The 20,959-nt window shown below is 34.8% G+C and overlaps 1 long non-coding RNA gene across 1 annotated transcript; it reads left to right on the top strand.

Annotated features, from left to right (window-relative positions):
* Nucleotides 1–15,243: 15,243 nt before the first annotated feature.
* LOC131859872 (uncharacterized) lies at nt 15,244–18,638 on the top strand. Its single transcript, XR_009359444.1, has 2 exons — nt 15,244–15,412; nt 18,330–18,638. It is a non-coding gene; the product is annotated as an uncharacterized LOC131859872 (long non-coding RNA).
* The last annotated feature ends 2,321 nt before the right edge of the window (nt 18,639–20,959 follow it).

Raw genomic sequence — 20,959 nt, 5'->3', positions numbered from 1 at the left:
TTGTGCTTTTACTTTTGTCAATAAAGTATTTGGATGTTTTGGTTAAATGGTTTGAGAGTTATTTTATTGTTATGTTGATATGCCAGTCAAAATGGTATACTGTCAGTGATATTGAAGTTTGTAGTTTAGTGTTTGAACCAGTTAGTTCTGAGATTGACTTGAGAGGTTGTTTTTGAGTTTTCTATCTACTGATTCACCCGGTAGTTCTCTGGATCCTTATTGATTCATCATATCATCATGCATAAGTGGTGGTGGTGTGGCTTCTAGAAGGGATTCATGATGCTGATGGTGATTGTGTTCGTGCCTTGACTGATTGGAATTATTGCTTTGGCATGTGTAGATCCATTTAGGTCCAGTTCTATCTAGGTTATGGACCAGTTTCATGAAACGTGTTGGTGGATCCTTTCGATGCGCTCTCAGGATGTTCTATTGGTTGGATGATATTTTTTTGGCCTTGGGATGACATTTTTTATGATTTTGTTTCGGGATTATGTAATGGATTTATTGATTTATCATTTGGGTGGCCAAGCTAATTATTTAGGTCCTAGGTTTGTATAAATATATGTAAGATCTCATTGTAGATCATATGCATGAAGTGAATAATGTAATAATCATTTGAGAAGAGGATTTGGTCAATCATAGGTGATCAAATTGGGTTTATACAAGAGGTTTTAGGCCTTCAGTATTGAGCTTAACCAGAACTGTAATCTGGCATGTTTGATGCTATCCTTGGCAGTTCTTCTTTCCAGATTGTTGTCCAATTATTTTGAGGTCGTTAACCTCTTTTGTAGTCAATGATGTGATGAGCAGTGTGCTCTAGTGTGCCTTCCTATATGTGTAGGCCCATATTGTAATCATATACTTTCTGCAGAAGTATCATCTGCATGTGGGTAGGGTTTCCCACTGTGGTTTTCCCTTTACCGGGTTTTCTATGTACAAATCGTGGTGTTATGTGGTATGATTGCATGGTATTGATTCTATGGTTTATAATTATGTTCTAATGCTTTAACAATTATTCCTGTATCTACTTTCTAGCATTCCGGTAAAAGGTTTTAAGTGCTTTAAATTCACATAATTTGTTGACAACTAATTCACCCCCCCGTCTCAGTTGTCCACCGATTATCTTAACAATTGGTATCAGAGCTTGGTCCTCTTTTTGCAAAAGATTAACCACTTGAGGAAGATCCTATGGAATCTAGTAGTTCATTTGCTATTTACTGAAAGGATAGCCCTAGGCTTGATGGAACAAACTATGGAGTATGGAAGATTCAGATGGAGACTCATTTAAGATGCATTGGAAAGGAAATTTGGGAAATTAATCAGAAAGAATACACTCGTCATGATCTGACATCTGGAAATCCTACACTGAAAGACTTGGAAAATAATATTGAAAATGATTGCAGAGCTAGAGAAGCCCTCTTAAGTGCCTTATCAGAGTAGCAGATCATGGGATTATCAGATAAATCATCGGCAAAGCTATATGGGACAAGTTGGATACTTTGAATGAAGGTGACCCCACTATTAAGATTTTAAAAATTGAATGTTACCAGGTAAGATATGAAAGCTTGAAGATTGAGGGAGATGAAAAAATTTCTGCATTCATGGAAAGGGTAAATGAAATTGTATTGGGAATTTAGTGCTGTGGTGGATCTTCGAGTGAGGAAGAGATTGTTTCAAAACTATTAAGGGTTTTTCCATTGACATGTAAGATGAAGGTAACTGTAATTAATGAGCTAAGAACCATGCCTAACACTTCTGTCAATAGAGATACTCTTGTTGGGAGGATATCTTCTTTTGATCTTGAAGAATTTGGTCCTCCTAGAGCTACAAAGACTGACAGTGCATTTAAGGCATCTACATCATCAACCAACAAGCAAGACTAGAAAGTTTTGTTTGCAAAGGAATTGGAAGAGATAAGGAAAGAAGATGAAGAGATTGAGCAACTTGAAGCCCTATTTTCTAGAAGGATACCTAAAGGTCCAACAGGAAGTAAGTATGAAGGAAACACTCTTTTCAAATGTTTTTCATGTAATAAGATACGTCATTTTGCATCTAGATGTCCTGAAAGGAATTCAAAATTGGAAGAAAAAGAAAGAATATCTTTTAAGCCTAACCATGAATATTAGATCAAGCATAAGTATAGGAGAAACAAAGACAAATCATGATACTATGTTGATAAGGAAGGGGTAACTGGTGACTCAGAGGAAGAACCGACAAAAGATTCAGCTAGTGGATCCAACAATGGAAGAGAATGAGTATTTTATGCTATAAAGGTAGATGATTCGGAACCAGTTATCAAAAATGAAGAAAAGGCCCTTGTAGAAAAAGTTGAAGACACAGATGAATGGGTAATAGATAGTCGATGTTCTCATCATATGACACGAGACAAAAGAAAGTTTCTAACCCTGCAAGAATTTGATGGTGGTCAAGTAAAAAATTTGGTAATGACAAAGCATGCATGATCAAAGGAAGAGGGATCATTTCATTGGATGGTAAGCATAACACTAAAAATGTCTATTATGTTGAAGGTCTAAAGCATAATCTTTTGAGTGTAGGACAGTTGGTAGACAAATATTTTCAATTGCAATTGAAGCATGGAAAGTGCAAAATCATTAACAAATCAGGATTGGAGATTGCAACCAGTACACAAACAAAAGGTAACATCTTTCATTTGAACTCTGATGAAAAGACATGTTTGATTGCACATATTGATGAAAGTTGGCTATGGCATAAGAGGCTATGTCATGTAAATTTTGATTGCATTGTAAATATCAGTTCAACTAAGGTAGTTAGAGACTTACCTAAGATTGTGAAGCCTCATAATCCGGTATGTAAGGAATGTCAAATGGGTAAGAAAATCAGAACTTCTTTTAAGAGAATACTTGATAAATCTAATGATATTCTTGATTTGATTCATAATGACCTATGTAGTCTTGATAGTACAAGAAGCTTTCAAGGAGATAAATATTTCTTGTTAATCATTGATGACTATTATAGAATGATGTAGGTTGCTTTTCTAAGTTAGAAATCTGAAGCCTTGAGAAATTTAAGATCTTTAAAGCTATGGTTGAGACAAAGATAGGGATGAAAATCAAGTGTCTAAGATCAGATCAAGGTGGCGAATTCACATCCGGTGAGTTCAACAACTATTGTGAGAAAAATGGCATTAGGAGACAATTATCTGCACCCCAGACACCTCAGCAGAATGGTATTGTGGAAATGAAGAACATAACCATCTTGGATGAAACCAGAACCATGATGATGGAAGCTAATTTGCCTCATATCTAGTGGAGAGAAGCAAGAAGTACAATAGTTTATACATTCAACAAAGTTCATATCAAAGGAGATACCGGTAAGACACCTTATGAATTATGGTTTGGTCATTCCCCCACTCTTAAGTATTTTAGAATTTTTGGAAGCAAATGTTATATCAAAAGAGATGATTCCATTGGAAAGTTTGACCCTAGATGTGATGAAGGAATATTTCTTGTTTACTCAACTAAAAGCGAATCATATATATGTTAAATAAAAGACTGCAGAGGATTGTGGAGAGCACTAATGTGAAGGTGGATGAGAAACACAAAGAACAAGCTAAAAATTATGACAGAGAACTGGCAGTGGAAATGATCATAACTGATCCGATAATGCCTATACTGGAACAAAATATTGAACCAGTTACCTCGACATCATAAAAAAATTCAACTATAACTGAAGAGTAGCATAAAGAACTTGAAAATCACAAAACACCAAGATATGTAAGGTTAAATGATTTTGAAAAGCAGTTCATTGGAGACAAAAACAAGGGAGTTATGACAAGGAGAAGATTGGTAAATGAAGAGGTATGTCTCATTTCTTAGATTGAACCAACATTAGTAATTGAAGCTTGTAAAGATGAATGTTCGATGAAAGATATGGAAGGTGAATTAGATCAGATAGAAAAGAACAATACTTGAACTTTGGTTCCCCGACCTAAAAACAAAAATGTCATTGGAACTAAATGGGTTTTTAGAAACAAACTGAATAAGGATGGACAAGTTATAAGAAACAAGGCTAGATTTGTATGCAAAGGATATTCTTAGAAGGAAGGAATTGATTATGGTGAAACTTTTGCACGGGTAGCTAGAATTGAAGCCGTTAGACTATTTATTGCTTATGCAGCCTATAAGAACTACAAGGTTTGTCAAATGGATGTTAAGTGTGCATTTATAAATGGAGAACTTGAAGATGAAGTCTTTATTGAGCAACCTGATGGATTTTCACTGACAGATGATAAAAACATGGTTTTTAGATTAAGGAAAGCACTATATGGATTAAAACAGGCTCCTAGAGCTTGGTATGCAAGGTTGGATAAGTATCTTTTGAAGCTTGATTTTACAAAAGGTAATGCTGACAGTAACCTATATTCTTATTATTGAAATATTTGTTGATGATATCATTTTTGGGGGTGAAGAAAAGTTGTGCATGGAATTCTCTGATAATATGAAGAATGAATTTGAAATGTCTATGATTGGAGAAATAAGATTTTTTCTAGGTTTGCAGATTACTTAGACTAACAAAGGCATCTTTATCTATCAAACTAAGTATCTAAAGGAATTATTGAAGAAATTTGGTATGGAAAGTTTGAAACCGGTTAGTACTCCTATGGTTACAAGTGAAAAACTATCAATTAAAGATGTATCCCCACCGGTAAACCCTACAAGATATAAATCAATGATTGGTAGTTTTCTATATTTAACTCAAACTAGATCGGATATAATGAATGCAGTCAGTATAGTATCAAGATATAAAAGTAATCCAAGAGAAAATCATGAAAGTGTAGTAAAAAGGATATTCAAATATTTTCAAGGAACAACTGAATATGGCTTATGGTACCCTAAAGATGATGACTTTAGTTTATGTGCATATGCAAATGCATATTGAGTAGGTGATGTTGATGATCGAAAGATCACATTTGGTGCTGCATTCTTTCTTGGGAAGACATTGGTTTCATGGATTAGCAAGACACAGTCATGCATTTCTTTATCTACTGCTGAAGTTGAATATTTTGTAACAACAAATAATTGCACTCAAGTTCTATGGATGAAATAGATGTTGAAGGATATAAAACTGAGTTGTAATGATCCGATTGTTATTCATTGTGATAATTCTATAGCTATTGACATATCAAAGAATCCGGTATTTCACTCCAAGACTAAGCACATATCAATCAAGTATAACTTTTTGAAGGAAAAGGTGGAAGCAAAAGAAGTCAGATTGGTTTATGTGAATACTAAAGAATAGATAGTAGACATCTTCACTAAACCTTTGTCCCAAGAATCATTTGAGAATTTGAGAGACAAATTGGGGGTTTCTACCCCTCTGGTAGAGACTTAAATGATGCAGATGTGCATCAGTCCGATATGCATTATCAGAGCTATCTTTTGCTCTAGATTGATGAAATAATGCTACTACTCAGGGGGAGTAGTTAGCCTTGAGATTTAAAAAAAATTATATTCTATTTGATATCTATGTCATATCTTTGGCATTGATGTCAAGGGGGAGAGATTTATGTGAAAAATAGTAAATTGTCAAAGGGGGAGAGATTAATTTGTTGGCATTATGTTGTCATTGATGTCAACTGGTGAGTAAGTAAAGGTGATCGGTATGTGTGAGAAAGTACTTGATGGATAACCGATATGAAGCATCGACTATGCAAGAAGACATGAAACTAGTATGGTGGATGTTAATTATGATGAAGAGGCAGAATGTTACAAGAATCACATCAAAACTGGAGGTGAAGTATGTGCATGCCATTAGTATAAAGGATAGATTGTATAAGTTGATAAAAATGGTATGTTACTGGTACACTAGAAGTACAATATCTACCGGTAAGTAGGATCTCATGCATGCAAGTAGGCAAACCGATCAACTGGTAAACAAACTAAATGAAAGAACTAGTATGGTTGATGGAAAGCCAAGTGGATACATTGATAGAGGATTTGTTGGCAGGAATGAAGGTGAACCGATTAGGCTATATCGGTAAGGTGTGCTAAACCGGTAGTGAGTCATAGCTAGTGAATGGAGCCAAACCGACATAGCAAGTCTGAAGATCAAGAAAACTGACTTAGCTATCCAAGAAAAGGTGGATGTCAACAAGGATGCCATCTGGCAATCATGTATAGGTTAGTGGAGTGCTCATTAATGTGGTAGGTAACGAGCAGGTCGACATTAATGGAAAAACCACAAATAATGGATAAATGAAAGATTGTTGCGGCTCAAGAAAGACAAAGAGGCATGATGATGGATCTGATTTTGCAAGACAATCTGACCCTTGTGCTTGCTGATCGAAGGAAATAATTGAAGTATTAATGGTGATATACAAAGAAAGATCGAAAAACTAGTCGTAGACAACCAAAAATAGAAAACATGTATTGGAAGGCGAGGTGATGGCGGTGCTGATTGACGTGATGCAGATCATCTTCTCAGAAAAGAAAAATTGATTAGATTTGATGCATATTGAGTTGGTGGAGGAAAACCCTAGCACACCATCATTTGAATAGTCTTTTTGGTGGGAACTTGGAGATATAAATATGTGGCCTGAAGATTGAATAAGGGGATGCTGGATGCGAGTTGTGAGAGAAGAGAGAACTTGAGAAAGAAGAGAGACTATTTGATTGTGAGCTATTATGTAGAAAAATAGAGTGATCAAGTGTGGAGTTAGCAAGCAGAATCGGTAAGAGGTTTTATTGGTAGTGGTAGAGCAATTGGTAAACTATTAAGAGTCTTAACGGTCAAGTGTACCGAAAAAGATTGAATTGCTAAGAAGGCATCTATGAGTGAGATAGTGCAAGGTGAGAATTAGAAGAGGAGAAGAAAGGCAAAGAGTGATCGGTAGGTGATCAAAGAGTGAAATTTGACATCTGGTAGTTGAAGAACCGGTGAAATAGAGAAGGTTGGTAATTGGTAGAAAAAAGTTGATTAGGTGTTGCAAAAATCATTTGCAACAAGGTGTTATCATTGTAATAAGGTGTATTTCATTGTATCACACCGAGTTGGTGCTTGGTGCAAGGGTTGGTGCCCTAAATCAATAGGGGTCGGTACTCCTTGGGTTGGTGCCCTAAAATCATTGTAATTCATTGTTTCATTGTGAGTATAGATTGGAGCAGTAGTCTCTACCAACATTTCTCATTGAGGTTTTTCCCATCTTGGGTTTTCCTCATATATCTAGTGTTGTGAGTTGTTCTCTTGTGTGCTTTCCCTTTTGATACTATTTTTTATCTTACCGGTTTGGTTGTTTATTACTTAGGGTGTTAACTGGTAATCAAGACTTGGTTTAAAAGCTAAATATTTCTTAGGAACCACTGATTCACCCCCCCCTCTCAGTGGTACATTGTGTTCATCATGATTGCACTCCTTAGGGAAATTTGGTGGTATTGTTTGGCGGTATTTAGTCTTTTGATTCAAAGCTTCATTGTTATATCCTTTTGGGAGATTGTTGGCATTTCTTGGCACTTGGATGTTTTTCACATCTAGTGTTTCCATCAATGCTAAATGGGAAGATTGTTGGCAATATGAAGGAATTGATTACATATGTGTTGCATTGATGTTTTGTCTTTGATGTCAACACTAGCTATTATGATTGATTATAGACTTCCGGTAGAAGGATTGGATTGGGAAGATTATCAGCTGATTGTTACCAGTATGATTTGGATGGTGGAATAAGTTTGCATGAGTGGTTCATATGCCTTTGAAGTATGTTTCAGTCAGTTGGTATTGACTTGATGATAAGATGCTATCTTATGTTCTAGTGAGCCTGCCTTTTAGATCCGGTAAGGGTTTTACCGACAAAGCTTTATTGATATATCTTTGATATTATGCATAAGTGGTGTTGGTGTGGCTTCTAGAAGGTATTCAGGATGGTGATGGTGATTGTGTTCATGCCTTGACTGATTGGAATCATTGCTTTGGCATGTGTGGATCCATTTAGGTCCGATGCTATCTAGGTTATGGACTGGTTTCATGAAATGTGTTATTGGATCCTTTTGATGCACTTCCAAGATGTTTTATTGGTTGGATGATATTTGTTTGGCCTTAGGCCGACATGTTTTATGATTTTATTTTGGGATTATGTAATGGATTTATTTATTTATCATTTGGGTGGCCGACCTAATTATTTAGGTCCCGGGTTTGTATAAATATAAGTAAGATCTCATTATAGATCATATGCATGGAGCGAATAATGTAATAATCATTTTAGTAGAGGATTTGGTCAATCATAGGTGATCGAATTGGGTTTATGCAAGAGGTTTAAGGCCTCCAGTATTGAGCTTAACCGAAATTGTAATCTGGCATGTTTGGTGCTATCATTGGCAGTTCTTCTTTTCAGATTGTTGTCCGATTTTTTTGAGGTGGTTAACCTCTTTTGTAGTCAGTGAGACTCCATTGTGATGAGAAGTGTGCTCTAGGTAGTGTTCCTTTTTGCATGTGCATGCCCCTATTGTAATCATATACTTTCTGCAGAAGTATCATCTGACTATGGGTAGGTTTTGCCACCATGGTTTTTCCCTTTATCAGGTTTTCCATATACAAATCATGGTGTTATGTGGTATGGTTGCATGGTATTGATTCTCTGGTTTATAATTATGTTTTAATGCTTTAAAAGTTATTCCGGTATCTTCTTTTTGTCATTTCGGTAAAAGGTTTTAAGTGCTTTAAATTCACATAATCTGTTGACAACTGATTCACCCCCCCTCTCCTAACACTCTCCACGTGTTTAGTGGTTTCCCTTTTCCCAACATTTACCACTTCCTCTATTTATGTTTAATGGTGTTTGGATTATATTTTTAAATTTGTACAATACTTGCTTGCTACCTATGGGATTTAATGTACACCATTCCTTCATCTACTTGGCAGTTCATTCTTCCAACAACCACTACCATGTTGGATAACTTCTTCAGTTATAATATCTAATAAAAGGGAGAAACATCGTATATGTCATGGCAAATGTGTAGCTATGTGGTGAAGATAGTACATATCTTGTTATTCCTAATTCTGTCCTTTATTATGTAGCTAGAAAAAACTATCAAAATTGTTATTCTATGCTTGTGACTAGTAGTAAAGGTCTTGTGTGAACCACTAGTTTGTTGGCCTTGAGAAAAAAACAAATTACTTATTATTGTATGAAGTTGTTATGTGTTGCATGTATATAAGCAACTTAGGAAGCATTTGTAAACAATGAATTTTCCTTCTGTGTTATTCTAAAGAAATAAAAGCTTCATTCTGTTGATTGATCTAGCATAGAAAAATATTTTCTTTTTGCTCATCTTGTGAACCAGATGAAGGGCCCACTCTTGGAATGCTCGGTGAGATTGTTTTATATTTGAATTAGTTAAATTTTGTATACTATGTGGTGTATTTCATATTAAGAATGTTAAGTTGTAGAGCGTAACAAGTTCTTGATTCAATCTCCTTTTGAATTCTAAAAGCTTTGATATTTAGCCAATGTGATGAAATCATTATTAATACAATCTGTGTGCGGGAAAAGTGGGCTGATATAATTTAATATGTGAAAATTTATTTAAATACTAGTCCACACACACACACAGGACTTCTTGATGCAAGCTATGGAGTAACGTAGTGTTACTCAGCTTCCCAAGGAGGGTCCCATGGTTCTCTATCTCACAATGTCCCTCAAACCAACATTTTTGCTCTCAGATTACTGAGCAAAATGGTTTAGGGATGGCAAATATGAGAACGAGAGATGCTTTTTTAGATTTTAGTATGAGATGGATGTTAAGCTAGGTATGATGCTAAAATGCAATAATCTAGATGATAAGATGACGAGATTAGTATGAATACTATCTTAACATACTATATTTAGTCTATGATTGAACTAAAATGATAAATAAATTACTCTAGTATGCATATTCATGATTAATTCTGATCTAAAGAGAGGCTAAATGATGAGCATAAAATGATATGAAAGCTTGAAATAATTTGAGCATAAGTGTGATGCTTCAAATTTGAAAGATGATTGTTGAGAATGGAGGAATGAGAGCTCTATTTATAGCATAAACAGGGCAATGGATGGTCAGGATTGAAAGGTTTAATCAAGGGCCAGGTTTGAAAGTTGGGGATCCATGTGCACAATTTGTACCAATGAAATGGTGACAAGTGTCAACATAGGATTGGGTTGAGAGAAGGGGTTGGAGGCATTAAAGGCCTGAGAAGACCTCATGGTTATCTAAAGGCTAAGGGTCAAGTCTAAGTTAGGCTTACCCACTGGATTAAGAGTTAATCCAAGGATAAACCTTTGTGCAAATGATTAAGAGATAATCATGGTCAAAGCATTAATGGCCTGATGAGACCCTTGGGTTGGATAGAGGTTGAGTCAAAACAAATGTTTTAACCATGTGGGAAGGTTTGAATTAACCATTAATGGTTATTGGAGACTTTGGGGATTAAGTGGTTGAAGGTTGGAAGCCTTTAATGGTTTTCAAAGACTTTAAGGGTTTTGGTGGTTGAAGGTTGAAAACCTTCAATGGTTATCCAAGACTTTGGGTCATTTGAGAAGTGACCTCCCTTTGCTTAGGGATGTGACAAAGTTTAGAGGATGGTTAGGTTAATTAGAAGCGATTAGAAGATTCTAGAAGGGATTAGAAATGGGTTTGGGATTTTGCAAGTGGATGGGGGGGATAATAGGATTTAATTGAAATAAATGATTTTCATTCAATTTGGGGAAATTAAATAAATTGGATTTATTCAATTTAGGATAACTATTTAATTAGATTTGAATTTAATTAAAAGTGGATAGAAGGGATTTAATTGAATAAAATGATTTATTCAATAAATGGGTATAGTGAATTTAATTTAAATAAATTGAGTAATTTACTTAATTAAATAGAAGAATGTGGATAATTTAATTAAATTAGATTTAATCAAATAGAGAAATGAACATAAAATATTCATTTGGGAATATGGTCATTTTTATACGTCTACACAATCATATTGTCAGTGTGATCAATTCACTTTTGAATGTAAATATTATTTGATTCATCTTAAATGTTATTGCAGTTTAACTTATCGTAGATTATTTTCAAAGCTATTCGGTTTCTATCATCTGAATAGAAGAAATTAGTTCTTGTCGCTAGGAAGTGACAATTCCTACCACTCAAATTACTTTGATTGGTTGTAGGTTTATTTCTGCATGTTCTAGCTGCATTCATAATCACTTAACTCATGAATCTCACCCCTTGATGGCATATTGCCTATAAAATTTTCACAAGCTTACTCCTTGAATTGACACATATAGACCAAACTAAATTTCATTATCAAACATCAAATTTCATTCCATTCCTTACCCCAATGTTGGCCTATCATAGGGGTTTTCCTCCATTAAGCTGTGATAGTTTTTATTATGTTTATCCTTTATCCAATCTATCTATTTGGCTATCCATGGTGGTGGAAACACCAAAGTGGGGGTTTGACTGAGGCAAACCCCTATATAGCTTTGACATTTTTCCCCATCTTTATGTGCGCAGGTGGTGAACAAGTTTTGCGTATCTAAGGATAAGTTTTAGGAAGTTTTGGGTATATTCATAGGTATCTGTCTGTACAGACGACAACATGGTGAGAAGATGTCCTCTCGACATGCTAGCATCCAAGACCTAAATTCGAATGGTCCTCTAGTATAATATATTTTTTTTCATTTCTATGCCAATTAGAATTTTATTTCTCTGTTATATATGTACTTCAATATTATGTAATCTAATAGTTTAGTTTAAGTATTCATTTTATTGTTATTCATCCCCTTGCTCACCTTTAGTGCCAATTTAAGTGAGGTAGTGACAAATAGTTTGTTCTTTAAGATTTTTCATCTTAGATGTAACAAATTCTTTCCTCTAAACTTGCAAATAAGTGAAGTTGTGACATGTGTCATGTGTCAGGCTGATTGATACAAAATTTATTTAAAGGCATGTCTAATCACAACTAATCCACATTTTGAAGGGATCAAGAGAATATGGTAGTCATTATATGCATCAGGATCAATTGTCAAGATTCAAAACTAGAAAATGGCTATATGCAACTATCTGTTGTGCACATATGGGGATTAATGATGGACCTTACCTTAATCTTCTTGATTCATTTATTTCTCTGGCACAATTGCATTTATTCTTACTCTCCTAAGCATTTAGAAGACTCCTACACTTGAAGTTTGTGGAACTCAAGCTGTTGAAGTATTTTTCGAAGCTTTCTAGGGTTCACACAAACAATAAAATAGTAAGTACTCCTCTTGTCTTTGCAAGTATTTTGCCCTTTATGAAGAATTGCTTCTATTTTTCAAAGGGAAAATTATTAAGAATTGCTTCTATTTTTCAAAGGGAAAATTATTAAGAATTGAAGTGTTAGAAGCACTGCAATCTTTTAATTTTTGTAAAAAGATAAGAATTGTAAATAAGCTCAAGGAACCCTAGCCCTATTTGTGTAATTTAGAAAGTCCTAACCCTAGTAACCATGGTTGAGCCATCAAGGAGAGCCAAAAGGAGTCTTGATAAAGATGTATTTTCCCAACTAGTTGGGTCATCCAAAAAAGAAAGACGTGCTTGAGGTGCTATAATTTTATCAAATAGTATCATTGATAAAATGTGTCTTACGGGGATGCTATCATCCCAATTCATGTGTTTGAACTGTCTAGATATGGATTCAACAAATGTATGACCAACACGCCTATTTGTAATGTTTGGAGATTATCTTTGGGAGGCTAGTAGTGTTGAATATTTTTTATTAATATTTACCTAATTAGGGCTATTTCTAAAGTATATAACCTTGTTGAGAGAGCCATTTATTTTGGTGAGGAAAAATGCCTAACAATTTTGAACAAACAATATATTTGTCTATTTTTCAATCTAGATCCAAATACTCAAATGGCTAGTAGTGTTGAATGTTTTTATTAATATTTACCTAATTAGGATTATTTCTAAAGCATATGACCTTGTTGAGAGAGAAATTTATAGTGGCGAGGGAAAATGTCTAACAAGTTTGAACAAACAACATATTTGTCTAGTTTTCAATCTAGATCCAAATGCTGAAATGTCGATTTATTTGCTAGAGTTAAACAAAGATTATGATAGGTTGAAAGGAAGTTATACGGTTAAGTGGTTACCAAATTTCATGCTTAATGGACTAAATGGACTAAATAGAGAATTGTAGAAATTTTCCAACTTTGACTTAAAGCCTTTTTATTATGACATATTTGAGAATTATTTTTGTCAAGACTTTTCTATATGCCAAGCACTAGGAATATATGCCAAAACTCAAATGCCTATCAATTTAATGGCGTTGGCAACACATATTTAGAGTTGGGATGCGAACATGCCCTATGATTATAAAACCTTTATTGCAAATGACATACACAAGAGTCACCAAATTAAAAAAGGATTGTGATATTGTCTACTTCAGATGGTATTCTCTAATATGTCTCATTTTGCTTTTTAGTGGAAAAAAGGGTTTGGAAGACCCCTCTTCAAATTAGATTCCATAATGCCAAAAAGAGATTGTTGCTTGTCTAAGAATGGACTTGTATATGGGATAAGCATTGTGATAAAGTGAATTATGCATTTTTAAAGAATTCTTTGTTAAAGAAGTTTTGAGTAATGTTGGTTAGCCAATTGATTGGAGGCTTTTAGAGAAGGTTATAATATTTTTAAGGCCAAAGGAAAAATACTTTGAATTGAGAATTAACCACAATTGGAGTGATTGGTTTTTCTATGTAGACTCCACATTGATAAGAGTTTATGCTGCTCCAATTGCACCACATATACTACCAATATTAGTTTAAGATACACTTGCTTTCTGTTAAGGCTCAAATTTGCACCCTACTAAACTACAAGTTTAGTAATTTGGCCTAACATGGGATTCACTTCTGCATGTGGGCAATGCGCAAATTGAAATGAAACCTCCGGTTCCTAGGCCGGTTCCTATTGGATAAATCGCCTATTTGCTCTTCTAACAACTGAAAACTTGGTAGGAAAAGGGAAGAGAAAAGGAAACAATAAAAATAAACTAAGTAACTAGGTGATTCACCAAACTTTGAGGGAAACTAAAATGATAATGACAGGTCTCTAATTGCAAAAAATTTCTATTTTAGTGGGTAACACTTCTGTTCTATATAGGCCTGCATAAATGTTTCACAGAAAGGTCCTAGACTGAGCAATCAAGGAAAATGCATATTCACATGAAAGCTCCATGTTCTTGTGGACACAAACTGCAACCTGCAAACAAAATACACTTCTGCAACTAGGCTCTTGATGAGACAAAATAACAAGGAATAATAAAATTCACTGGTTACCTCTATCAATCATGCTATGAACACAAAGATACAGAAAGAAAAGAAGGCTTGAAAAAGAAACTTAATAAAACCTTGCTCCAAAAGATGCTGTCATCATATATTCAGTCTCCAAGATTGAGTTACAGAAAGTATACAAGAAAATATGCTAAGGACAAAATGTTGTCACAAGAGCCTTCTCTGCATAATCAGAACTAACTCCAAATGAAGTGTCTTCAGGCACTAAGTACAAAAACCCCCAACTGATTTGGGTCGGATGCAAGAAAAATGCCTCAAAAAGAGGAGTCTAGAAGACACCAAAAAGGGCTATAAACCTGGAAAAGTCTTCCTTAATAAATAATCAACCCAAAAGAGCACTAGAAACAACCTCAAAACACTTAACCAAGTAATAAAAGCCCCCCAAAATGGTGGAAAAGTCCAACTTCGACCCTTTACCTAAAATTGCTCCAACCTTCCTAGATTTGCTCCATTTGGTTTCAAACAACCTCATGTTCCTATAAAAACGCTCTTGTCTCCAAAAATATCTCAACTCCTTTTGAATGTTTCCCAAGCGGTTATGCGTGATCCTATATGCTCTCCTTATGTCTCCAAACTGAAAAGACTTCTTCAATGAGAGCCTTATCTCTCCTGAATTAATTCCTCCTTCAAAACTAAGTCAAAAGACTAAGTCCTTTTCTTGCATGTGGATAAACCTTTGATATTTTAAATAATAATATTCAATTACAATTTATAATTGCATTGTAATTAAATATTTTTTACAAATAAATACTAGTCTTGGACCAAAAATGAAAACAAAAAATATAATAAAAGTAAAACATATTTGATATATTAATAAACATTTATTTATCAAAATATGTTTGATTTTTATCATATTGAATAAAATAAAGCCCAGCGGACTTGAGGGAGAATATGAAAAATGATAAAGGATTTTGATAACCCTAAAAGTCTTGCACTTCCATCGCATTTTTTAATTTTGCAAAATGAAAACAACTTCGAAGGAAAATCTTCGAGGGTTTGGTGCCGCCATGGACGAAGAGTGCTGGGTTTTCAATGGGCTTCTTTTCTAAATGCAAATCTTTTTCTCTACAGGTATGCTCGCACCACATTTACCAGGAAACTGACTGTGTTCGTTTTTTACATCTTGCATACACTGCATTTTGCATATATCTTTACCAGAAAAATAACGTGCTGTGTCTGGTTTTTACATTTTGCACATTGCACGCATTTTGCATACATTTTGCCAGGAGAATAATGCACTGTGTTTGTTTTTTACATCTTTCATACACTGCATTTTGCATATATTTTTACCAGAAAATTGGAAAGTTCTGTAGCATTTTTAGCCAGTATTTGTTGACCCATGCAGCCTTTTTGAGCCGAAATTCCAAGTAACATGTGACTACTTATCACCTCATCGCTTTGCCCCAATTTTATTTTTTTCCTCAACAGCCAAATCTAATGCCTTCTGTGCATCTTCAGATACTGATATTTTCCCGTTGGCGGCCCATTCTGGGTTTGCTGTAGGAAGATTCATGTAGTATAAGGCGGAATCTTTTCCATAAATGGAAGCTTAATTGTTCGAACAATACTCTTGCACCTAGAGCTGCTTGCATAAATAATTGTTGAGGATGCACTAGAACCTTCTTCTTGACAATTTACATTTTCCTTGTCTCCCAAAAATATCTCAGAATCACTTAATTTACAGTGAGCACTTTCTATTCTCAATGTAAACATGTCCTTATTACCATCCTTCTCAAATGCATTCGGTACCTGCCCGGTATCTGCAAGTGACTGAAGGTAAGCGGTACATGCTTTTAAATGTATAGCATTGGATTCTATTTTTTCTTTTACATGCATAGATCAATTAGCTTGGACTTGTGCCTTCGGCTGGTCTATAGTAGAGGTAACAATTGCAACATACTGATTGATTTGCTCTCCTTCCTCTATTTTCTTGCGGTCTCCACCATCTACCTTAGGTGATGACCTTGAAACAGACATAGAACCAGGGTTCCTTGAAGTCATTTTCTACAGCCTCGGCCTCAACCTGCTCCTCTGGATCATTCAGCTACGCTCTCTCCTTCTTTGCGCCCTCTTTCACACGCAGCCTTCCTCTTGAACTTCTTCATGTTTTTCATCTTCTCTTTGCGGCCCTTATGTGGATCTAAATCTCTGACAGTATGTATAAGAATACCATCACCTTTGCCACATTCTATATGTTCTGATAATTCAGGACAACCAACTTGATTTTCTGCCAATTTTACAACTGATGAACTCCATTTTTTAATACAATTTGCTTGAGTGATGCCAGTATCCTTCCCATTGGATAATAAAGACACACCACTGACATTATTTTCATTGCTGCAATTTTTTAATTGTTCATCTTGAGAGGCTACCAAGCCATTAGATGAGCAAAAAATTTCACTCTCTTTCAAATTACCTGCCTTTTCCTCATTATTAGCTATTTGCAAAGAAGCTGATGCATAACGTGGTCTTTTTCTCAAAATGGAAGGAGTGCTTGTAAAGCTCTTTGCTGCATTTCTTAACACCACTTCTGGCTCTTTCTCATTTAGGGAACGTGATGGACAGAATCGAATTGAATTGTTGCTTGATATCTCCATCTGTTGAGCATCAAACAAACTAGATGCCTGGCAAGTACAGCCAGGTGCACTTACAGCATCAGAAGTGATAAATGAAGCAGCACCATTACATAGTTTAGGTAGCTCATAGCGTGAAGAATTAGAATTCGGAGACTTCTCCTGAACAAGACAACAAGTAGACTTCATATCTAATGCACCTATTCCATTTACAGCAGATGCTCCTGAAGGAAAATTTCCTGTCCTCATCTCCTGCATGTTAATTTTCAGACCATGAATTGCAACATTTGATGTGCAAATAGTAGAGGGGCTACAACAACAAATATGCAGAAGCTTATGTGAATCAGATACATTAAGAAAAACCAGCTAAATTTGAAAACACTTTTAGAACTCATAGCCCAATATAGAGGTTTGTATCATAAAACATAAGAGTCAGGGCAGCCAGCAAGAGCATAGATCATAGCGAGCAGCCAGATTTTGAGCTCATATCCTTTTATCCAAGCTGTTGTTACAGCAATCAAATTCCATGTAAGACAGAGTACCATGCCTAACCAGCTCGCAAATGTAACATACATCAACCGTCGCGCATGAGGAGGTATTTCTCTTGCAATATTATTATGAATAATTGGGAAAAATTGCCTTTGAACAATTTGTTGCAGAGCTTTACTGTCTTTCACCGCATTTATTTTGCAAGCTTCTCCCGAACTTCAACATAGATTGAATACCAGTACAGATTTTTACTTGCTCCAATTAGCCATAAAACACCATTGCTACCTCATGTCTCCTGACTGTGCATTTTGATCTTATGTAAAAACGAAGTTCGAGCACGGGCTCGTGACATTCATTTCATTACCAGTTGATTCTATTGCATTGAATTCACTATTTGAACATGCATTTAAAACTCAAATACTCTGTTTCTTTACCAACTTGTTGCATTAAATTGTTCAACTTCATGATGTAGTATTGACCTTTTAAAAAAAAAATACTGTAAGGTTTCACATTGAAATAATATGTCCCTTAAAACAGTTTATGCATTAACATTTTCTTTTTATGCATATCATGAATAGTAAAGTAAAAGGTTTCATATTTAAAACAAACATGTCCCTTTAATACTTCAGTTGTTTTCTTCATCATTCCACTTCGATAATCGGAGATTAGTTACTCTAAAGGGTATGTCGGGCTCATACCCGAAGGGAGCCTCGGTCAGGGGCACATGCTAATTAGAGTAACTAATTATCTGCACATGAAACAAACACATTAGCATAAACATTTCTTTTTCCTGAAGCAGTGATTTGTCTTTATCTTTCCCGCCCTTTCAAAACAGAGATATGATAGGCTATAATAAATGATATGTCGTAGGATAATCTTTCATTGCTTAGATCGGTTGGATCTAACACCTCTTCTTTTTTGTGCAGGAATTTTTTGTGCAGGAAAGTAGGAGTTTTCAAAGTCTGAAGATCGAGAAAACATTCACAAGGGCAACGGGGCAGCTAGTAACCAGTCAAAGCAACCCAAGGCAATGACTGGTTATCCTCACACTCATTTTTTAATTCTATCCTTTTTTGTTTTGGATATGTAGGAAAGATAGGAATGCTAAGCTCACGGCTTGTGTGAGGTTTTAAGAAACTCAGTGTATATAAATATGCTTCAGATGCATGAACTCAATTTGTAATCTATCATTGTTCAATACAAATGAAAAATATCCTCTTTTTCCTCTTTTTAAACACTGCGATGTATCTTTTTGTAAATGCAATCATTCGATAAATATGCATCCTTTGGCTAAAATTACATGGGTAATGAAATTTTAGATAACACTTTCCTAGAGATTATGTGGTAGTTAAATGAGTTTGATAAAAAACACTCAAGAAACATGAAAAGGGGTCACTTTTGCCTTCAACATTTTTCTTTTCTAATTTTTGAATTACTTTTAAGGAGGGGTTAAATTTTCTCAAAACAAATTAATGCCTTATAAGATGAGGGTAGAAAAAATTAGGAATTATGACCTAGAGCACTTCCTTCTTGATGTAAGGGTTATTCACAAGTTGTCAGAATATATGCATACATATGATTGAAATGATGATTTGATCAAAAATAGTTTTTCTGAGGTTGAGAGTATAAGGAAAAGAGAGGATTGGGCCAAAATTCAAATTGTAGAGGAGAAGAAGAATGGGCTTGATCTATCCTATAAGGGGTCATACATTGAGATAAATGATCCATTTTGACAATTAAACTAAAGTTGGAATGCATACAACATATTGGCAAATGTTCCTAGATAGTCAATGGACATGGAAAGATCATCCTCGACTCAAGTAATGATTCAATAGAGCCTTGAGCAGGTAGTCCCATTGTAACAAGTATCTCCACAATTAGAATCACTGGTGAACTACCTAATGGAAGATGATGATATGTTGCCAAAAATTCAAGAAATAAGACAAGTCACAAACACCAAGTGTTGTAATTGAGCCATCTGGTGGATGATTTTAGAGCGTTAGCTTGCTTTGAGTTTATGTATGCTAAAAAAATCATTATCACTAAAGAATTTGGATTGAGGTCATTACTGATATAGCATAAATGACACCTAAGAAAGGAAGATAAATTGTAAAAAAGTGTAGATATTTGTTGCTTTAAGGATGAGATATTTCTTCAGAAATTATTTTTGATACAATTAAAAGATGTGAAGGTGATGATCCAATTTTGACATCTAAAGAACAATCCCACAAGTTTTATTTTGCTTAAAGATTTAATCCAAGGCATGGGACATTAGCAATATGGTCTATCTACCATGAGACCAATAAACCTTAGGTAATTAAAGATATAAACGAATTAGCTAGAAATTCTATTGTTAGAATATTGAGTGATACAAGTGCTTCTCAAGCAACATCATTGATAGTGAACAAAGCCATGTTCACTGAAGTAGTTGTTAGAAAGATGGAAGTTAAAATCATAAAATTAAATGAATAAAATTTGAAAGAGAACATTGCAATTCAGTCAAATGATTGTTGCCTCCCCCACAAGCTGCCAGATAGAATACTTCATCCCAAGAAGTATATGTTTAGAGGATGAACTTAAAAGATTAAGAATGCATATACGACTAACATTTATGAGGGAGATAAAAAGGTCAATGATATCATAAATTGAATTCTAGGTTTTATATTGTCTAACATATTGGGCCTTATTGATGAGGCATGTAATTCATATATTTCTATAAGAATTATATATGAGAAGTACATGAAGATTAGGGAAATACTGAAGCATAGGTATGCTACATGGGCTAAATAAATAGTAGCCATAAACATTATTGCATATCTTATTGATGTTAGAGATAGTAGGGTTGTCTCTACCAAAATTTAAGGGCACATATAAGAAAAGAGTGTTGGATATTGTTGGAGTTTTTTGGTCATTGCTACTACTAGGATATATTATTGTCATTGATGTCAACATATTCCTATGATTTGCTTCGATGATTAGAGATTGGGAAGATCTTATGATCCAGTTTTGCAGTTTTATTTTGCTATGTTGGTGCTTTGCAGAGTTTAGTATTTCCTTTGGTATATTCCAGTGTGTTCAGGTCTAATAGAGGTGGAGAATTATGTTTCGATGAATTTAATTCCTTCTGTGAGAAGCATGGGATTAGAAGATAACTATCTGCTCCTAGAACATCTTGGCATAATGAAGTTGTTGAAAGGAAGAACATAACTGTCTTGGATGTTGCAAGGACCATGTTGATTGAAGGGAATGTTTTGAAGATCTACATGAGAGAAGCCATTAGAATTGCTGTTTACATATTCAACAAAGTTCATATTAAAGGTGATACTGGTAAGACCCCTTATGAGTTATGGTTTGATGATGCTCCTATTGTGAGATATTTAAGAGTATTTGGTAGCAAATGTTATATCAAGAGAGATGAGGACATAGGAAATTTTGATGCTAGAAGTGATGAAGGAATTTTCTTGGGATATTCAACAAAGACCAAAGCCTACCAGTGCTACAATAAGAGACTGAGAAATATAGTAGAAAGTGTTGTTGGCATATGTGTAGAGCTTGA

This window comes from Cryptomeria japonica, chromosome 11 (assembly GCF_030272615.1).
Source record: "Cryptomeria japonica chromosome 11, Sugi_1.0, whole genome shotgun sequence".
Classification (NCBI taxonomy): Eukaryota; Viridiplantae; Streptophyta; class Pinopsida; order Cupressales; family Cupressaceae; genus Cryptomeria; species Cryptomeria japonica.
The sequence above is the reverse complement of the archived record's forward strand: the minus strand, read 5'-3'. Positions and strand labels throughout refer to the sequence as shown.